This window comes from Aotus nancymaae, unplaced genomic scaffold (genome assembly GCF_030222135.1).
Source record: "Aotus nancymaae isolate 86718 unplaced genomic scaffold, 86718_ANA_hifiasm-v0.15.2.pri h1tg000032l_0, whole genome shotgun sequence".
Lineage (NCBI taxonomy): Eukaryota > Metazoa > Chordata > Mammalia > Primates > Aotidae > Aotus > Aotus nancymaae.
Genome location: NW_026988445.1, coordinates 8,946,780 through 8,965,454, shown reverse-complemented (window position 1 = coordinate 8,965,454; position 18,675 = coordinate 8,946,780). Strand labels below are relative to the sequence as shown.

General features: G+C 43.6%; 1 pseudogene; it reads right to left on the bottom strand.

The window, feature by feature from the left end:
• Nucleotides 1-7,734: 7,734 nt before the first annotated feature.
• LOC135277658 (U6atac minor spliceosomal RNA) lies at nt 7,735-7,852 on the bottom strand (annotated as a pseudogene).
• Nucleotides 7,853-18,675: the final 10,823 nt, after the last annotated feature.

The following is an 18,675-nucleotide window of genomic DNA, read 5'->3' as shown; positions in this document are numbered from 1 at the left end:
ATATAAGAAATATGACAGGTCATGGGTCAAAAGAAGTCAACAATAGGAAGTGGAAATTCTGAATAAGACAATTAATGAGATTCACTGAGTGATAAATATAGTACAGCGTATGAGTATTTAGTCCCAGAAGAAAATAATTTTATAGACTTATTGATGGTGCCAGATTTCCCCTCCCATGAGGGAGCATTTCCCAGCCTTTCTTCCAAACCTCCCCTTACTCCACACCCTGACTCCTTTTCTTAATGGGTTTCTGACGTCCCAGTTAGAGAATGCTGCAGAGTGAATGGAGAGGTGCAGTGTGTCAGGCTGAAAAACAAACCCAGAGAAATCTGCCAAGCATCAAAGTTCTGTTAAAAACTGGAGCTGGGCTCTAGTGTGGTCTGTTTGTGTTTTATGTTGCGTTTCAAGATGGTTAGACCAGCCTCTTGGTTCTTGAAGAAGAGGGAAGTAGATGAGATTTCCACTGCACTATTACTCATGCCTTTGTCCTGTGGAGAGCAGAGTTATGGCCACTGTTCCAGAGTGAGGTAAGCTTATGTTTACTTATATATTTATTTGTGTTTTCCTTCCTACCAGGCCAGGTGGTCTCAGAAGAGGTAACTGGCTGCCAGGATGCACAGTGTATGAAAGCCAGAAGTAACTCTAGAGATCCTCCAATCACCTGTCACTTTACAGTGGAGGAAACTGAGGCCCAGATGGAGTCAGTAGTTTACTTGAGATCTCACAGTTGCCCAGGTGGACTAGAAGCCAGGTGATCTGATTCCTAAACCTGTGGATTTTCCATTACACTGATTTCCATTACAATGATTTCCATTACACTGAGACTTCTTCACATTAATACTGATTTTCAAAATCTGTGCTTTAAGACTTTTAACTGTTACACACGAGAGTATATTATTTATCTTGATTTTTTTTCTTTTTTTTGAGATGGAGTTTTGCTCTTGTTGCCCAGCCTGGAGTGCAGTGGTGTGATCTCAGCTCACTGCAACCTCTGCCTCCCGACTTCAAGCAATTCTCCTGCCTCAGCCTCCGGAGTAACTGGGATTACAGACACCCATCACCAAGCCTGGCTAATTTTTTTGTATTTTTAGTAGAGATGGGTTTCATTATGTTGGCCAGGCTGGTCTCGAACTCCTGACCTCAGGTGATCCACCTACCTCGGCTTCCAAAGTGCTGGGATTATGGGAATGAGTCATCACACCCAGCATTCGATTTTTTTTTTTTAAACGAATGAATGATCTTGGCTTTCAGAGGTAATGCTTTTATTCCTATTTATTTCTACAGCTTGTTTCTTTAAATTAACCTTTTCTTGGTGGTGGGGAAGTTAGTTGGTAGAAATAAAGTAGCCTCATTTGAAACAATGAGCCTTAGCTTTCATTTTTTGATGCACGGGTTTATAAAGCCAGAGTTGAAGAAAAGCTAGAGATGGGGCACAGAGACTGCCCCCTCCTTGCTTTCCCAACCCTGAACAACACACAGTCAGTGGGTTGTTCACTCAGTTGTCAGCCTACATGCTTTCTTAGAGCTGCTATGATGTGTCAAGTTGTGTACAATGCTGGGCATATAGACCTAAAGTATATGATTTTCATTCTCCAGGCAGCTGAAAAGACACAGCCCAATGAATCAATTTCTTGCCAGCATGTTACAGGCCATAATGGAAGTATACACAGGTGCTGTGGAGGCATAAAAGAGACACTTGGCCCAGGAGACACTGATTATATCGCACTGTCATTCTCATTTACGCATGTGTTGTGTCACAGTTACCTATTCTCCCCAGCATCCTACATAATACCAGCTCATGGTAATTGACAAATAATTGTTAAATGAATGAACGCATAGCTAAGCATTACAGATTTTGTAAATACAGTATAGAATGGGGAAGGACCCAGGACTTTTTATACCCACAGGTAGCCATCCGGCAGCCACAGGCCTGAATCTGATCCACTGATCCTCTGTCTTTTGCCCATGCCATGTTTGCTTTTTTTTAAATTGAGCCATCTTTACTTAAAAATGCTAATTTCTAGCTTCTCCCGTAAGAGATCAGAAATATCTGAAAATACTTTGCACTTATTCCAGAATGACTTCAACTGGTTGGAGCTAAGTAGAACTTAGATCCTATGATGATTAATTTCATGTGTGGATTTGACTGGACTAAGGGGGACCAGATAGCTGGGAAAACATCTCTGGGTGTATCTGTGGGGATGTTTCTGGAACAGGTGTGAATCAGTAAACTGAGTAAAGAAGATCCATCCTCACCAATGTGGGTAGGCATCACTCAGCCCATTGAGAGCTCAAATAAAACAAAAAGGCAGAGGAAGGGTAAATTCTATCTTCCGGAGCTGGGACATCTTCCCTTAGACATCAGAGCTTCTGGTTCTCAACCCTTTGGACTTCGGAACTTACACCATCAGTTCTTCTGATTATTATGCCTTTGGATTCAGACTGAATTACTTCACTGGTTTTCCTGTTCCTCCAGCTTACAGACAGCAGATGGTGGCTCTTGTAGGCCCCCATAATTGCATGAGCCAACTCCCATAATCTCCTTATATATCTATCCAATGCATTCCATTTCTCAGAAGAATGCTGACCAACAAAGATCCCCTTCGAACAAGCATGAGCCCTGAGTTGTCCATGGTCCTACCTGTCATAATGAGAAAACTCTTCTCATTTGTCTTATGGGTCCTGGAGGCATTTGATGATTGGTCTGGACACTCACAGGAAACCCATGTAGGGAACAGCAAGCATACCTAGGAAAACTAGGAGAGAATTCCTGGAGTTTGAAGGACTTGTAGAAGTGCAATGTCAATGAATGCATGATTGAGCCAAGCTGAAGAGAGGGAGGCTGGCCTGCAGGAGAAGAGATCCTTTACTGGTACCTGAATTGGCTCCTGCCAAGGTTATTTCTGCCATTGAGGAAGCTTTTCCTCTAGTCTCTCTCCTGAGAAGGGATATTTTCAATCAACTCTGGCTTTTCATATATGACTTGAAGCTGCTGACTGAATAGCCTGTTTGTTGAGGTTCACCCATAGGGATCTGCAAGGAAGCCTGAATCCTGTGATCCATCCAAACCCTCATTTTATACTTGAAGAAACTGAGGCTGAAAGAGGGGAAGTGACTTGGCCAAGGCCACGCAGCAAGGTCAAGACCCAAGATTAAAACCAATTGCTTCTCTGTTTTGCTTATTACTACACCACAGAAATAAAGACAAAGGAATGAGAGAGAAGAGGTAGGTGTGGGGAGGCAACATGAAAAGATGGAACAAGTGTTCTGCTTCTAGAATAACTAGAAATTTGAACTCAGAAGTCTTCTTCTTTTAAGAAAGAAATGTTTTTATAATCTAACTTCTGTGGCTGGTGGGAAAAAAAAAAGTCCTTCAATTCCCCAAGGAGTGTTACGAAAACCTCCATTAAATTCTAGTCTTCAAATCTGTCTGAGTCCTAATAACTATAATAAACTCTGGGAGTGTTTCCTTAGGGTTGCTCTTTTAGGGCAGAGAGGGGGCAGCAAAAAAGAATAGACAAGTTTTCACAAGAAAAACTTGTAAATAGGCAAGCATAACCAGAAAATGTATAAATTGGGGTGGCTTTATGATTAAGCACAGCCTAATTGTGCTTATGTGTCTAGTCAAGAAACTCTAGAGTCCCAGGGGAAGAAGCTGTTGGGGATGAGGGAGTAAGATGGGGCTGGGGGTAGTAGACTATATAAGGTATCATGCTCCTTCCCGTGGAGAGCATGTGTGATAGTTAATATTAGGAGTCAACTTGATTAGATTGAAGGATGCAAAGTATTATTCCTGGGTGTGTCTGTGAAGGTGTTGCCAAAGAAGATTAACATTTGAGTCAGTGGACTGGGAGAGGAGACCCACCCTCAATCCGGGTGGGCACCATCTGATCAGCTGCCATCGCAGCTAGAATGAAAACAGGAGGAGGAACGTGGAAGGAGTAGACTTGCTGAGTCTTCCGACATTCATTTTCTCTCGTGCTGGATGCTTCCTGCCCTCGAACATCAGGCTCTGGGGCCTTCAGAAGGCTGCCCTGTCAGCTTCCCTACTTTTGAGGTTTGGGGACTCAAACTGGCTTCCTGCTCTTCAGCTTGCAGACAGGCTATTGTGGGACTTCACCTTGTGATCGTGTAAGTCAATAGTCCTTAATAAGCTCCCCCTCATTTATGTATCTATCCTATTAGTTCTGTCCCTCTAGAGAACCCTGACTAACATAGCATGTGCATGTGCTATTCCCTTCGCTTGGAATGCTTGCCCCACTCTGACCCTAAGCACCACCACACCCTACCTTCCCTGAGCTGAGGCGCTGCTGAAATGTTCCCTGGGCAACCAGTACTTCTGCATCACAGCACTCAAAACGTTTGTCACTTGTGTAATCGGTTGCTTATGCCAGGCTTCCATATTACACGATAAGCTCCATTCATGACACCAGTGTCTGCCTGGCCCACTGCACCATCTCACTAAGTATTTAGCAAAGGGCTTTATGAGGTTATCCCTGCCTCCAGCACCTCACAATTTTTATGGTGACTGTTCAGAGGGCAGCTAAACAGAAAAGAAGTTTTTAACAAGGCTATTTCTGGGCTATTTTCCCTCTCAGTACTACCTGGCAAGTCACATCTTCAAAGGACCATGCCTGAAGAGTCAGGTCTGGCAGAGAGAGGATTTATTGCCCTAGGTTTAAACAAGCAATCTTGACCTAATTTCCAAAGGCATTGACTGCTTGGAAGAAGTGAGTCCCTTGGGTCACTCCCCTCTCTATTGTGGACGCATGGCTGAGCAGGCCAGAAATGCCACACAGGTAGACTGAGAACAAAATGATTTCAGATTTGGAAGCCCTAAGGTGACATGCCAAGAACAGGTGCTCGGAATTACATGACTTGGTTTCCTGTTGAGCTATTTCTGTCTTGGATAATTATAGCATAAGCTCTTGGTAAGTGGAGGGGGTTAATTGATTTTAATTCTCCAGGAAAGATTCTCTTAAGTAAAAGTAAACCATGTGCAAACTGGAGTTCGTTGAGTTATTGGTAACAACTTACTTTGCACACACCTCACAGCACACTGGCGAATAGCCTCCGCCAAATAACTAACATGAAGTCACTTTGCAAACATATGCAAGGTGCTTTTATGTATTATGCTATGAGATCTTCACAACATGACAGGTAGGTATTAGCACCATCATACCTATTTTATGGTTATCCAAACAGAGGTCTCCAAAAGTTAGGAAACCTGCATAGTCACAGAGCCAGTGGAGCCAGAGCTGAGGCGTGGACAGGCTGCTCTCCTTCTACCTGCCAGGCCCCTCTTACCCAACTCATGAGGTCCAAAGTTTTCTCAAAAAACTGGTTGACATTGATGTTGGAACCTGGAGCATTGCCCTCCAGCAGACAGGCAGGCCTGGACATTGGCATGTCACCATGGGGCCAATCTGATAATTTCCAGTTGGGATCCAAGAAAAAGGAAAGCTCTCCACATGCCAACAACATTGTTACTAAGTTCTCTTGACCCAGCTACCCAACAGTGACCCCAAACATTTGGTCTCTCCAGGGTGTGTATGGTGGAGGGGCAGCTGGGCATGTAGCCTTGTACTTTGCACTTGGAGAGGCAGGGACAGGGGTCTGAATCCTGCACAAGGGCTGGCTTTGGGAAGCACACCCAGCAGCCATGTGGAAGTTCACTGCATTCAGGTGAATTACACCAGGTGGGATGAGTACAGGACAAGGAAGTAGAAGTCAGGCCTGCTTTTCAAAATCAGCCTAGGGCTGTTGTCCCCAGAAGAGATCAACCCCAGGGGAGACAAGAGTCCCAGACACAAAACAAAAGAGTAATAAGGGAGGAAGCAAATGAAGTTGCTTATCTCATTTATTTATTTTTCTCTCCCATTTCCGCCTATGCTCCTTCAACTGAACTCCCCCTAGTCTCTGGTTTCCTGGCCACTATCTGGCCAATAACCTCCACATGAGCATCCCCAGCCCCTCAGTGCTCCCTGTAATCTCTTCTCCAGGCTTTGCTGAGGATGGTATTTACCACCACACAGGATTTCCGTAGGTGATAACAGCAGGGCCTGGTTGGCTTGTCCCTCTGTTCAGAGCCAACCCTCTGCTTCTTGCAGTGTCTTCTTACAGCCAGGGAAGAATCCTAGTTTCTCCCAAGAATGTGACTCTCTTTAAGTGTCTTACCTACACCCAGCAACTAAGCAAGCTCCTGGATGAGCAACCCCTCACTCTCACATCCTCAACCCTTTGGATTAAGAATTTTCATTTTTTTAAAAAGGCAGGGCACGATGGCTTATACCTGTAATCCTAGCACTTTGGGAGGCCGAGATGGGAGAATTGCTTGAGGCCACAAGTTTGAGACCAGCCTGGCCAACATAGGGAGACTCCATCTCTACAAAAAATTTTTAAAATTTAGCCAGGCATGCTGATGTGCCCCTGTAGTCCCAGCTACAGTCCTGGGAAACAGAGCAGGACCCTGCCTCTAAAAAAAAGTAAAATATAAATGTAAAAATCTGGTCTGTTCTGCTTTGTATGTGTACGGGAGCCCCACATGGAGAGCCACGAGACATAAGAGGTGCTGAGGTGAATTTTCCGAGGCAGGTCACCCACTCACAAATCCCTAGTCTAAGGATCAGACTGTGGGACTGACCTCCAGAACCCACCTCACCAGGACTTGGACAGGCATTGTCAATCCAGGTACCCACAGGAATGGGACACTTGATGGCCATTCTCACAGAAAATGTCCCCGCCCCAGCACATTCACTCACCCCAGGCTGCTAGCCTTTTCACTCAAAAAATTATGTGCCTTACAGGGTGATGTGTTCTTTGTTTTTTAACTTCCTACTGAGGTGTAATGCACATTCAGACAAGTACACAAGTCAGAGCTCAATACATTTTCACAAAGTGGACAAACACGTGTCATCTGCACCAGCTCAATAACAGAGTATTTCCCACGGCCAGAAGTCCTGGTCTGCACCTCGGCCTCATCACTGCCCACCTCCTTCCCACCCAGCGTAACCACCGTCCCGACTTGGAGCACCACACATTGGGTTTGCCTCCTGGGGGTCACTTTTCAGAAGCTGATTCCAGAAATGCACAGAAAGGACTTTCCTTTTTCTTCATCAATAATGCGTGAAGTTGGGGAGGTTTGTGGAGCCTGTCTTGGGTGTTCTATGTTACTTATAACTGTCAAGATCCCTAACCCTTAACACCACATAAACCGGAGGAATCATAGAGACAGAATTATCTCAGAGAGAAACACAGTGGTGGGCAGCCGGCCAAGTGTGGACGAAAGTGAGATGAGATCAACAAGATGAAGGCATTGTCAAGAGGCAGGAGCTGCAAGAGGTCGGGGCCCCCAGGGACAGCCTGCAAAGAAGGCAGGAAATTTAAATATATGCTCATATTTTTACCAAAGGGAGAGGGAAAAGAATTCCAACCCCTTCCCACAGTCTTCCTCCCATCATTGTCTCTTTCCATTTCTTCCCCATTCTAGAGACATTATTGTAAGCAAAACCACACCCTCTAACTCTTTATTTCAAACACCCATTGCACAATAGAAATATAATGTGAGACATATGTAAGTTTTTACTGCAGTAAAAGACACATAACATAACATTTACTATTCACGGCATGTAGTACCTTCACAATATTGTGTAACCGACACCACTATCTGGTTCCAGAACAATTTAATCATCACAAAAGGAAACCCAGTACCAACTACACAATCATTTTCCATCCTCAAAACCATGGTTAATGCCACAAAGCAGGTGGCAATGCCCAAGTTATATGAGTGTTACACAGGCCTCTTCCATCCTTGTCAAGGGGAATGCTAACCTTCTCTTCCTCTTTTTTAGACAGAGCTTTGCTCTGTCACCCAGGCTGGAGGGCAATGGTGCGATCTCGGCTCACTGCAACCTCCACCGCCTGGGTTCAAGCAAATCTCCTGCCTCAGCCTCCCGAAGTAGCTGGGCTTATAGGCGCCTGCTACAACGCCTACCTAAATTTTTTGTATTTTTAGTTGAGACGGGGTTTCACCATGTTGGCCAGGCTGGTCTTGAACTCCTGACCTCAGGTGATCCACCCACGTTGGCCTCCCAATGTGCTGGGATTACAGACCTCCACACCCGTCCAACCTTCTCTTTTTTACACGACACTCACCTATGTAATTTAAAATTTTTTAGTAACCACATTAAGAGGTGAAAAGAGACAGATGAAATTAATTCTAATGCTTTTTTAACCCAATATTATACAATTATCATTTCACATGTAATCATTATTAAAAAAAAAAAATTACTAAGATAGCTTACATTTTCACTTGTACTGAGTCTTTGAAATTAGGTGTGTATTTTACATACACAGCACATCTTAATTTGTACTGACATGTGTCAAGCACTCAACAACCATGGTTAATGGTTATCGTGTCAGACAGTGCAGTTCTAACCAATTCATAAGACGCTATCAATATCCTAAATCACCTTTTTAAAAGGTGATTCTTACATATGTAAAGATTCTAGGCTATAGTTTTAATATAAAATTTATCAATTTTAATTAACAAAAGCATTAATTGAAAAATTAATATCAATTTTAATATAGGCTGGGCGTAGTGGTTCATACCTGTAATCCCACAGCATTTTGGGAGACCAAGGCAGGAGTTCAAGAACAGCCTGGGCAACATACCAAAACCTCAGCTCTGCAAAAAATACGAAATTTAGCCAGGCAGGGCTGGGTCCCAGCTACTCAGGAGGCTGAGGTGGGAGGATGGCTTGAACCCTGGAGGTGGAGGTTGCAGTGAGCTGAGGTTGCACCACAGCACTCCAGCCTGGGTGACAGAGTGAGACCTTGTCTCAGAAAAGAAATTTAATATAAATTTACTTCCTTAATTATAAAAAATATATTTGGAAGCTACAGAAAAAAAAGTCCGTAAGTTCTAAAACAAGGGCAAGGATGATCACTTTTTAGCACTAGGTACGTTAGGACTTCTTTGTGGTTCTTTGCTCGTGGTACAGCAAACGGAAACTAAAGGTGGAAAACTAAATTGCCACACAGCCACTTACCCAGAGACAAACATCCAGACGTCCAAAGGGTCATGACTGTCAGCATACAAGGCCAGGCAGGGTGACCCCTGGGGACAGCGGCAAGTGTGTCCCATGGCCTGACAACCCTTCTGTTTCATCAGCAATTCTCTAGCATACCAGGAGCTTGCACCAGCCAAATCTAGAAATCTGAACTCAGCCCAGCATCATGGGAAGCTGCCCTGGCAGTTTTAGGAGATGCAGTTGGTCCCTTCCACCAGGGCCTTGTGGAAGATCCATCTAGAATGGTCACACCCTTGCGCCTCTGCTACCATGCGCCCGAGTGTCCCAACTCCGTCACCGCCAGAGCCCCCTCCCTTATGCTGCCTGGTGTTTATTGGGGAGTCCATGAAGACTCCCTTTCTCAGGAAGTCTTTAAAAGGAGGGGAAATATCCCTTTTGTTGAGGACTCAGGTGGGAAGAGGAGTGAAGGCAAAGGATGAATTCACTGCCCTTTCAAAACCCCTTCCAACCTCCAGATCTTTCCAGCATTTTTTCTCACATACATTTGGACCTAAGCTTAAAAATATGATCTGGGTAATGAGGATGTTGGTTAACTAGCTTGTATCTAATAGCCCTTCCAACCCAAACATTCCAGGGTACTAGAACGCCATTCATTCCTCCACCCACACACACACAGACACACAGACACCCACACAGTCTGCTCGAGTCTCCAGATCCACCCCATAGAGGAGAGCACACAAAGGAAGGAGAATATATCTCCTCAGCCCTGCTAATTCACAGGGAATACACAGATGGCTAAAGAGAAGCAATCTTATTTAGCCATCTGTGCTCAGAAAGAAGGAAATCTAGCAGAAACCAGAGCCGATATCCAAGAATGCAAAAATATTCTGGGGGGCATGCTTCGTGCCACAATGCCCCAAGGTGGAAAAAAATGTGCCATTTCATATGTTTATAACAACATCTGATTTAATATTATACAGTTTTGCTTCGTTGCAAACCAGAACAAATACTGTCAGATTTATTACATCCTTCTATTCTGAGACTTAAGTAATCACAGTTAGTAATGGAGCCATTCCACAGCTTAAGGGAAAGCTTTACAATTCTTTGGACCTAGGATTCCTGAGAGGCAGGTTATTTTCAAGAAGAATTTAAGGTTTTAAAGCTCTCAATGGAGCTTGAAATTCATCCCTTCCATTTCACATGAAAAGAGTTTCCTCTGAAGCTTGGCTGGGAGGGAGGAAGAGAGAAAAACCAGTTGGCACACAGACTCCCACTGAGCTTAGAGAAGGGCCAGGTTCATCAACATTCCCAATCTTTACCTTGTCTTTTTTTTAGAAAGAAAGAACGAAAGAAAGAGGAAGGAAGGAAGGAGGGAGGGAGGGAGGGAGGGAAGGAAGGAAGGAAGGAAGGAAGGAAGGAAGGAAGGGAAGAAAAGAAAAGAGAAAAGAAAAGAAAGAATGATTTTACCATTGGCTCTCTTGCTTTTAAAATTGCTAAGGCTGTATTTGGGACGACCTTATTTGTTGATTCACTAAAAGGCACTAATTGATTTTTGTAAGGAAATTAAATTTTCTTACAAAACATGCTTTCTAATTTACTCCCCACACATACATGCTCACATGGTCATTTGTTACATGATTTGTGCACAAGTGTTAAGTCCTAAACGTTGCCTCTGCTTGACTGATGAATTCAGGATTTGTTAATGATGTGGTCATTGACTGTTTCATGGAGGCTCAGATTGCAGGTTTGGTGCCTTCAGAGCTTTGCTCCCTTTCAGGGCATACACGGTCCTCTGCTGCACCCAAAAGTGGGGCTGTGGTCCCCTGAGGGCTGGGGGAGGTATGTTTGGATCAGTGTGACCCCATCACCCAAAATGAGCACATCCATGCTTAGCCATGAAGTATTCTAATGGGTTCCATTTATCTCAGAAAGCCAGAACTTGTTACTCTGGTATTTCTTTACACACCACTAAAAAGAATGTCAACATTAATGTGGGGTGAGTAGAGGTGATGGAAACTTGGTCTACAGAAACTCAAGTAAAAGTTTAGAACAGCTTAGAGTCTTTACAAAAATGAGAATTTCTGGGTTCCATTGCAGAACTACTAAATCAAGATATCTGAGAATCTGACACAGGAACCTACTTTACCCATGGTTCACAGGTGATCAAATACACACACCAGTCTTAAAGATCCTTTCATTAACTCATAAGCAATTGTTTCAAAACAAGATTGTAGGATCAAACCAGTTTCCAGATGAAGGCACTACCACTCTTTGAATTCATTCTTGCCAACTTATTTTTTAGCATTGCCGGAAAGCACAAGCCTTGAGTTCTAATTCTAGCCCATCACCTACAATGTGGACAAGTTAACCTCCCCAAAGCTCAGTGACATGCGTTACGCATTCAGGAGAAGAGTGATGATGATACAGAAGCAGCTTACCAAAGACCTTCACATTCATCCTACCTCACCGGGTCGTCAGCAAGATCTCATCGCATAGAGTGGATGAAGGTGCACTGTGGGCTTTATAGCACTTTACAAATGCAAAATACACTTAGAATGTGATCCTGCTGGGTTTTGTTTGTGGGTTTTAGTTTTATTTTGTTTTGTTTTGAGATCAAAATATCTGCTTTATTTCTGATAGAAATTCCACTGCTTTTGTATTCCTCAACTACATCCTCCAGCCTACCTAGCTTTTATCAATGATACTGAATCCTAATATTGAGTTTATCTCCCCAGCCTTAGGCAGAACTGGGAAACTGCAGGCATCTCCCAACTAGGGAAGGGTCTTTTCTGCCAAAATCACCATTTGGACCAAATGGACCAGGGTCCCAGCACCTTGAAGGCAGCAAGAGCCCAAGTAGAAAAGAGAAGGAGAAAGAGCAGAGCTCAAACTCACTACTTCTAAATTTACCAGTCAGATCTCCCCCAAGCAGGAGAGTGTGAGGAGGCATAGAGGGGCCAGGACTAAGGGCTAAGGGATGTCTCTTTATTGGGACACATAAGTGTGATTATAACACATTTATTATAGCTAAGTTATCTCTATCCCTAAATTCCTCAATTTTTTGTTCTTTGAGCCCATTATGTTAAACATTACGCCTATAGTCATATATAGGTTTACATATATAATAGGGATAGCATCTTCACAGAGGGAATCAACTCCTACCCCCATCTCTAGTCACTTCCATGTACATCTTCCTAGAAGGGTACTGTGTGTTTTTGCCCCATGAGGTTCTGAGATGGGCCAGTACAGTACATTGTGTTCTTCAAGGCCTTTCTGTAGTCAAGATAAAAATTGCAGATCCTTTTCCATTTTCCATCTCAGATTATATCCAGACATCACACTGACCAACATAACCTATCAGAAACTGTGCAGCAAAATCAAGTGATATCACAAAGGTAACCCGACAATCAAATGACAATAAGATGCTCTAGATTTGAACATAAACCTCCTCAACATCAAGTTACCAAGGAGTCTCGAGTCCAAAATTAAATTCCAAGTTAAGGACCAAAAAAGGCAAAATGAGAAATTAAAGTCTTAAGTTATCTCACTCTCAAGTTCAAGAGCATTAAATTGCAATTTCATATTCTTTTTGGTGTCAGCAAGAAGAGTTCTGAATGGGCTGCATGGGGCTGGTATTCCTTCAGCAGCAGCAGCCCAGGATGCCTTTCCAGGAACGGACTTCAGAGTTTGGATTAATGTAACTCCAAGTCTCTGAAGAGTTGCACCTTTATAAATTTTTTTAAATTGTGGTAAAATATATATTACATAAAATATACCACCATAACCCCTTTTTTTATTCTTTTAAAGACAGGACCTCACTCTACCACCCAGGCAGGAATGTAGTGGTGTGATCAATAGCTTACTGTAACCATGAACTCCTTGGCTCAAGCTGTCTGCTCACCTCAGACTTCCAGGCAGCTAGGGCTAAAGGCATGCACCACCATGCCTGGCTAATATTTTCATTTTTTGTAGACACAGGGTCTCACTATGTTGCCCAGGCTGGTCTTGAACTCCGGGCCTCAAGTGATCTTCTTGCCTTGACCACCATAATCATTTTTTTTAAAGTGTACAATTCAGGAGTATTAAGCACATTCACTTCGTTTTGAAAACAATCTCTAGAACTCTTTCCATTTTGCAAAACTGAAACTCTATACCCATGAAACAACAACTCCTCATTCTCCATTCCCCAACCACTGGCAACTAGCACTCTACTTTCTGCTTCTATGAGTTTGACTGCTCTAAGTATCTTATATTAGTGGAATCATACAGTATTTCCGTATATGACTGGCTTATTTCACTAAGCATAATTTCCTCAGGTTCATCGATGTTATAGCATGTGTCAGAATTTCATTCTTTTTCAAAGCTGCATAATATTCCATTGTATGTATAGGCTCCATTTTGTTTATCCATTCATCTGTCAGTGGACATGGGCTGTTTCCTTTTTTTTTTTTTTTTTGCTATTGTAAATGATGCTGCTATGAACATGGGTGTATGTACTCACTTTTTAAATTGCTCAAGAAGTTCAACCAACACAGCAGATGATCACGGCAAGAATTTAGAAAATAATCCAGTCCCCAGTCCCAGATAATTTATCCAGGAAAAACTCATTCCTAAAGCCCAGTACTTGGTGTTGCCAAAAACGACAGCAGATTCAGAAGAGAAAATTGCTTTAGAAGATTCTTCAAAGGGAAAAAGAGTAAATGGTTTTAATTGAAGTACTCTTCATTTATTGCCAGGTGATGTAATCTTTGGAGAGGCTAATTACGGCACTATGTGGTTTTCTTTTTTTTTTTTCCCACATATCTGGGGGAAATAAACTCATTTCTGTAAACAGTCTGCTCTGACAGTAGCATTTGAGACATTACTGCTTTAAATGCATTTTCATGGCTCAAAATAAAAACACTATTATAAGGTGTTTCTTAAACAAGGATTTATTTTCTCCCTAAGAAGCTTAAAATGTGGACACCACGAATAATGACCCAAACTTGTGAGAGTGGCATAACAGAGAGAAAACAAAGCACTTACCCTGTCCTCCAGATCATGCCCAGAACACTGTCTGACAACATGTGGCTTGCCAACTGGAATGATGCAAAATGTCAAACATACATCTGCGGAAAAGGGGCTTGTCCCACAGGAAGCAAGCTATTGGGGAATGGGGAGAATGGTATAATTAGAAATTTAAGACACAGTATAACTCAGAAAAATGTTGGCTGGGCAGCACATTGCTAAGACTTGAAATCTTTATTTTGTTTCTCTTTTCAAAAGCCCTGTGAGCGTAACGAGAAGAATATGGCTTTAAGAACTAAGATTCACCCCATCAGGCATTAATGGTGTCCAGAAACTATGTGAATAATCTTACTCGACATCCCCAAGGCATTTATATCTGTCCAACGCAAAATCAGAGGGGGGAGCATGTTAATTTTCTCAGCCTTTTGATAGCACATATACAAGATCTCTTAGCCCCACAAAAAGCTCTAAATATATTCTCTTGGACTTCGACTGCCTTAAAATATAGACTTGCATTTATCTTGGCCACATTAACGAGATCTGTTTGACCAATACATTTATATTTATGATGACTAAGGGCAGATTATGGTTGTTAAAATTTGTCCTTGGGACATGAAAACACTCCTCTGTCATTAATACATTTTGTAATATAAACTATGATGTCAGGTCAACATAAAGGGTAAAAACGTTCCTAAAGTATGCACACATCATTTTTTAAAGCAATTGAGCCTAATGGAATAACAAAGGTCATCATAACAAACCATTACAGCCTTGGTCTTGACAACTCTGGCCACAGAAGAACCTCCAAGAAACCATCATCATTCCTCCAATGTTATGGCATCCAGACGACAGGAATGGCTCGCAAATGAGTCATACGGGCTCAGATCCGCGGTAGCTATGTGAGCGCTGGACGATCAATTATTCATGTGTTTACAAAGAGCTTTCCTGGTTGATGTTAACCAGAGCTGCCTGCAACGAAGAGCTCTCCAGCTGTCCTTGGCCGTCCCAGGCCTTGGACTAACAAGCGGCTTTAATTGCTGGGCAAGTCATGTGGGAGGTGCCCCTCCCCTAGACCCAGTGAGCTCAATCTCTCTGAGACTTTATTAGGTGTAAAAATGCTAATCAGAAATAATTATGACAACAATACTTTATTTACAGTACTCCCAGTAAATTCTAAGCAGGGAGACAGAAGTTAGACTCGACTTAGTTCCCACAGGGTTCCACCAGGATTGGAGATGGACCAATCAATACCAGGTCAGGAATTGGTAGAGGGCATAAGAGACGCCAGTGAAGACGAGGGACTAGGGTTGTGGATTTCACAAAAAAGGTAAGAGGAAGAGCAGTCTAGAATGCTCTGCGAAGGTAAAGGAGCATGACTGAGGACCACCAAGGGTGAATGCATTAGATTGGTCAACAAATAGCCAAATGTGAGTGAACTTGACCTTCCCATCAAAAATGGCCTTGGAGGAAGCTGAATGGGAAGTCACTTCTCAGTCCTTTTTGTTACCCTACACAACCTACAGCCTGTCCAGGAAGAATAATAATGTAATTAAGGCAACTCTTCTCTCTCAGCCAGGCCACAGAACACGCGAGCAGGTGCTCCACCACCCAATCCTCAGCTGTGTTTGGAGGGAGAGAGGGGTTATAGTCAGAGCTGTGGCCGAGCTTCTTCCTTTGAAGAGAGTGTGGTCGGAGCAGACCAAGGGATGCCTCAGGCACTTTTCTATTGTCCCAATACTAAGAACATTCGTGGTACCAAGCCAGAGTCTTCCTCTTGCTTGAAATTGGGTAACTTTGGGTATTATCATAACTCATTCACCCATTTCAAAGAAAGTAGTGAAGCAAACAATGTCTGTTCTCACAGATAGCAAAGCACAGTAGTGCTTTGTGCAGAAGTAGGTAGGGTCAGGGCCATAGGACCCCTGAGGTAATTCTGCTTTATAGGATGGGAGGCAACAGTAGATGAGAGGGGTTGCAATAGAAAGGAAAAGCCGGCGAAAGAGAAACAGGGCATGCCTCCCTGCCGCATGACACATTCTGGAGCGCTTTCATCACGGGTATTGTTGTAACTTACATCACAGGTATTGCTGTAAGGGTGGGACTAGAGAGAGTCTGGGTTACCTTCCCTCACCCTGATCCATTATTGGATATCCAGGAATGCACATTTGGAAAATGATCCCAAAGAAAGAGGTGCTTCTCCCTAAGGCCCACAACACTTAGAGACACTTCCCCACACCTCCTTTAACCTGTCAAGTCCCAGTTCCATCCTTTCACCCCAGCAGAAGCGACAAGGGAGAGGACAAGAGGAAGCATCCCAAGAGAGGTCTCCTTCACGTGGGGACACTTTTAACTTCTTCAGTCTTCCCATGAGTGGACTTCTCTTTCTAATTGGGATTCCTTGGCTGGCTGACTCTCTGTCTGGGGATCAGAGGAGTATTTGTCAAAAGACAGTCAAAAACAGACCTTTTGGAAGGGTGGCATTAAACACAGATATTTCATGCAGGTCTCTCCAGAGCCTTCTGCTTTTAAAGAGAAATGAGGCAAGCAGGACTTTCCAAACTTACTGGTCCATGGAATTCTTTTTAGGAGCATCCCTAAAGGCAAACTTTCAGAATTCCATGGACCAATAAGACATTGGGAAATTCAGTGTTAGGGTGTGGTATCAACACTCCGATTACACCTATAATCAACGTCTGGTCTGAGAGCCACTCTGTCACTTTCAAGGGACTTTAATGTATCTGTTCTCTACCATTATGGGTTGCTTTAATTTGTTACACCCTCAGAATGCCCAGAGCACTTGCCTGGAGTTTCAGCTCACCATCACTGCTGGTGACAGCCTCATAGATGGTCTTCCAAAGTCCCATTTGGCTAGTGTAGTTTACCTGACCTCCCCATGCTCTCTTACCAAATTGGCAGACCTCCACAAGCTCATCTCCTCACCCCACCCTAATATCAGTAAAGGGAGAAGGAAAGCAGGAATATGTCTCCTTGTAGGACAACTGCCTGAATTCCACCAGCCCACCCTGACTTCTTTCTGCCTTCGTATGTGTAAGTTGCTGCTCTGGTCTTTGGGTTGCAAGTTTCTAACATTTTCTGTGGAATAGCTGCAAAAGCAAGCCTTTAGGCAGCCCTTCTGGAGCCTGGCCCACATTGTCCTTTTCAAGACCTTCAGCTCTGAGTTTGTGACTCTCCACTGCCCTGCACAGAAGGAGACGCCCACCGAGGGTAGATACTTTGTCCTGACCCCAAACATCCGTCATCCGCTGTTGTAAGATCTGAAAGTCTGGGCTGGCCTACATTCCCGATCCTACATTTTAAGTGGAATAGTGTGCAAATGCTCAGTATCCAAAATAAATGGGACATCAGCTTTGTCTCTGGCATTAACCAACTCATTAAGTATAAAATAAACACAAGTAAATGGCCTTTAAATCTCACTGACAGAAAGCTTGGCAACCACTCTGAGATTCTAGAGGTCACTGGAACTTCTCTCTTCAAACAAGAATCTCCTCACAGTGTGACAGAATGGCAGGCCTGCCCAGTGAGGAGGGTTTCTGGGTACTCCCTTCCATCTGGGAGCTGCCCTGCAGAGCCTGTCCATGGAGAATGAGGGATACTGCCTGAAGTGTGGCCTTTGGCACTGATCAGGCATGGAGAAGTGGTGTTTGTTCTTACAAGTGGTTAGAAATTCAGGACTAAGGCGTTCACTTGCCATTAATCATAAATACCTACCAACAGCCACCAAACCCAACCTTGGGTTTCTGATTGCTCCCTACCTATTGGCTATACCCAGAGAGCCAATGTCCACGTGGTTTCCTAAATCCCATGTACACTCACCGTCCCGTGGGCCCCCCAGGTCCCATTAGTAATGCTGCTTGCTGAACACTTCACTTTGTCTCCATCTATCTGTAGTTTCAACATCAACTGGACTTGTTGGGGAAGGTGACGGCTCAGGTTCTCTGGATAACTGATATAATTCTTCAGCTCATGCCAAGTGCGCAGAAAACAAATTGTAGTAACTCACCAACCAGAAAACAATCACATGTACCTCTTAGCTCAGAAGTTCACCTCAGAGCTCAGCCAGATTTCAGCGATTACTGACCTCTTTTATAAAATCAAAGTAAAAAATGCACAGCTTTTGGTAAAAAGCATGTTGACTTGATAGTCCTTCTAAGGTGGGTGCTTGCCTGGGAGGCTACGGGTGAGCAGGTCCATCGTGCAGAAGACCCAGGTGTGGTCAGGTGTCAGAATTATCGGCTTTGCCCGTTCACCTCAGTCGGTTTTCTTTTTTTTCTTTTTTAGAGGTAGACTCTCACTCTGTCACTCAGGCTGGAGAGTAGTGGTGCAATCATAGCTCACTGCAGTCTCAACCTCCCACTCCTGAGCTCAACCAATCCTTCTGCCTTATCCTCCCAAGTGGCCATAGCCAGGACTGCAGGCATGCGCCACCACACCCAGCACATTTTAAAATTTTTTTGTAGAGAGAAGTTCCCATTATATCGTTTGGGCTGGTCTCAAACTCCTGGGCTCAAGCCATCCTCCCACTTTGGCCTCCCAAAGTGCTGGGATTACAGGCATGAGCCCCTCTGCCCAGCCTCAGTCAGCTTGCACACTCTAACTTTGTGCCAAGAAGTTAGTA